The following is a 3,598-nucleotide window of genomic DNA, read 5'->3' as shown; positions in this document are numbered from 1 at the left end:
CCCCGTCCTTGTCACCCGCCTGCACTGGTTTTTGTGTCAGCAGTCATCCCCCAGCCCGCGACTAAGGGGAACACCTCTGAATTCCAGGAAGAACTATGTGCTAACAGTGATCTTTCAGGCACCGTAGTACAGAAAGCAGTTCACTGAGCAAATCCTCACAAAGTAACTGCCTACGTACGGGGTGGTGACGAGCACATTAGAACTGAGCCCACCATGGTCCCTGCCCCAGGCATCTCAGGGCAGAAGAGAGGGGGAGACAGACGCCACATCTGCCTATGCAGCCCTCTTAGGGGACCCCTGGCAGGGTGCTCCATCAGCACAGAAGTGCTAGGACCCCTGCATCTGTGAGCTGCCAGGGCTCGTCTAGACATGTGGCTCCCAGACCAGCCATGTGCAGAGGAGGCCGCGATGTGCAGGGAAGCCTCCACCTGTGTTACAGGGGCAGGAAGCCCCAACTCCAACCCCGCAGGGGGACCTGGGAGCCAGGTGCTCCGAGCCTTCACGTCCATTAGAAAAAGGTTCATATGTGCCCAGATGTTGAAGAAACAGACCAATAATAATCAAGTCATCTGTACAAGGCACGATGCTTTGCATGTGCTCAGCTGAGTCGGTGAGGAAAGGAAGGAACAGGTACCACTGACACTGAGAGGAGAGATGGCCCAGGTGTCACTCCAAATCCTCCAGGCCTCACCTGTCTCTGTCCCGAATCCGTGTGTTCTCTGACATACTCCACACAGATGAACATTAAGTGCACGCTCCCGCCCTTGCCGGGACTCGTTGCTGGCATCCCCAGGGAGGCCATGGCATCCACATACACAGGGAGGAACCAGGGGTTAATACCCTGGACAAAATTTTACCCAGCAGCGCACAGGAACCAGTGGGCAAGTTCCTTCCCCTCCCCCACCCTCACCCCGAATCCCAAGGGATAGCCCTGGGCACAGCTGCTCAGGGGCCCTGGACTCAATCAAGTCCAGCACAGTGGACAGCTCCTGCGTGCTCCCCCTCCTGCCTTGCCCACGGGCCCGGTCCTGGCACCCCCAGCCTTGCACTCCCTAAGAAAAGCATTCTTTGCACAGAGGCACCACGTAGCATCACTCACACAGGGCACACGTGGGAAGCATGAGTCCTAGGACATCATCACTATAAGGGTTTTCAGGGCTCCCTTGTCTTGTTCAACCCCAAACCCCTTCTTCCATTTTGTAGATAAACTGAGACGCAGAGGTGAGCGTGGAATTTGTTGTCCAAGGCCACACAATTGGAAGCACGACTAGAACGGAAGTCACATCATTTGTCTCCTCGGCCGACTCAGCCCTCCACCCTGCTGCCTCTTTAAATGGCCCTTGGTATGTGTGTTTATGACAGGGCCCCAGCAAGACGATACTGGAACAAAGGTAATGGCATTTAATGGAGATATCTCAGGCACCTGGAGCTCCAAGAGGTGAGGATGTATCCTGGGGTGAAAAATCGATCTTCCTGAAACTTCTCGATTAAAATCCTGGCTCCTGACTTCTGGTGCAAACCCATTTTCTCTGTTCCCTCTAAGTTCATCGTGGACCCTGGAAATGGTGTAGTAGACGAAATACCAAAGGAGATCTCTTTAAAGAAAAGAAAGGTAAGAAGGTGAGTTGGCTCTCCTGCGCCCGACCGCCGCTAGCTCATCGCGCCTCTCCTGCAGCCTGGTCGGCACCGGCTTCCACTCCCGCTCCAGCCTCCCTCCATTTCGGCTCCAGCCTCGCACCCACCTCCGGCTCTCAGTCAGCCTGTTTGCATCCTCCCTCCCGGTTCCTGCCCTGAGCCAGCTCCTACTCCGGGATTCCGTAACCAGACCCTCAAGCCATGGCTGGTCCCTTCTCTCGTCTCCTGTCTGCCCGCCCGGGGCTCAGACTCCTGGCTTTGGCTGGAGCTGGGTCTCTAGCCGCTGGGTTTCTTCTCCGCTCGGAAACTGTTCGAGCCGCCGGCGAACGACGGAGGCTGTATCCCCCGAGTGCTGAGTACCCAGACCTCCGAAAGCACAACAACTGCATGGCCAGTCACCTGACCCCAGCAGTCTATGCCCGGCTCTGCGACAAGACCACACCCACTGGTTGGACGCTAGATCAATGTATCCAGACTGGCGTGGACAACCCTGGCCACCCCTTCATCAAGACTGTGGGCGTGGTAGCTGGTGATGAGGAGACCTATGAGGTATTTGCTGAGCTGTTTGACCCTGTGATCCAAGAGCGACACAATGGATATAACCCCCAGACGATGAAACATACCACTGACCTGGATGCCAGCAAGATCCGTTCTGGCTACTTTGATGAGAGGTATGTATTGTCCACAAGAGTCAGAACCGGCCGAAGTATCCGGGGTCTCAGCCTGCCTCCAGCCTGCACCCGGGCAGAGCGACGAGAGGTGGAGCGTGTTGTGGTGGAGGCACTGAGTGGCCTGAAGGGTGACCTGGCTGGACGCTACTATCGGCTCAGTGAGATGACAGAGGCTGAGCAGCAGCAGCTAATTGATGACCACTTCCTGTTTGATAAACCTGTGTCCCCATTATTGACCGCAGCAGGAATGGCTCGAGACTGGCCAGATGCTCGTGGAATCTGGCACAACAATGAGAAGAGCTTCTTGATCTGGGTGAATGAGGAGGATCATACACGGGTCATCTCCATGGAGAAGGGTGGCAACATGAAGAAAGTGTTTGAAAGATTCTGCCGAGGCCTCAAAGAGGTGGAGCGGCTGATCCAGGAGCGTGGCTGGGAGTTCATGTGGAATGAGCGTTTGGGATACATCTTGACCTGTCCATCTAACCTAGGCACTGGACTTCGGGCGGGAGTGCACGTCAAACTGCCCCTGCTAAGCAAAGATAGCCGCTTCCCAAAGATCCTAGAGAACCTAAGACTCCAAAAACGTGGGACTGGAGGAGTGGACACAGCTGCCACAGGCGGCATCATTGACATCTCTAATTTGGACCGACTGGGCAAGTCAGAGGTGGAGCTGGTGCAGCTGGTCATCGATGGAGTAAACTATTTGATTGACTGTGAACGGCGTCTGGAGAGAGGCCAGGATATCCGCGTCCCTCCGCCTCTCCCCAACAAGCATTAACTCCCATCCCCAGCAGATGACTCAAGACTCCCAGGACCTCTGCCATTCTAACAGTGGCCCATTCTCCTTACTCTGGATCCTCCCTTTCCCCCCTCACTCCCTCTGTCCTAGTAAAGACTACTGGCTACGCAAAAAAAAAAAAAAAAAAAAAAGAAGGTGAGTTGGTTTGGGACTCCAGGATCAAGGAACAGCACAGTGGCAGGAAGTCTTGCATCCCCTGACCCAACAGAAGAAGGAGGTCCAGGCCCAGTATTTCCCAACCTCCAACCTAGCAAAGGAAGGCAGCCCAGGTGGGCTTACTCCTCCCCTGGATCCATCAGAAGTCCCCTTCCCCCACCTCCACACACACTCACACACACACACACACACACACCCCCACCATTAGATAAGCCCAACACCACCAGCAAGATTGATCAGTTGGGGACTTCCCTGGTGGCGCAGTGGTTGAGAGTCCGCCTGCCGATGCAGGGACACGGGTTCGTGCCCCAGTCCAGGAAGATCCCACATGCCG

General features: G+C 55.4%; 1 pseudogene; it reads left to right on the top strand.

Moving 5' to 3' along the window:
• Positions 1 to 1,643: 1,643 nt before the first annotated feature.
• Positions 1,644 to 3,221, top strand: LOC137226759 (creatine kinase U-type, mitochondrial pseudogene; annotated as a pseudogene).
• The last annotated feature ends 377 nt before the right edge of the window (positions 3,222 to 3,598 follow it).

This window comes from Pseudorca crassidens, chromosome 6 (assembly GCF_039906515.1).
Source record: "Pseudorca crassidens isolate mPseCra1 chromosome 6, mPseCra1.hap1, whole genome shotgun sequence".
Taxonomy (NCBI): Eukaryota; Metazoa; Chordata; class Mammalia; order Artiodactyla; family Delphinidae; genus Pseudorca; species Pseudorca crassidens.
Note: the sequence above shows the minus strand (reverse complement) of the source record. Positions and strands in the feature narration are given on the sequence as shown.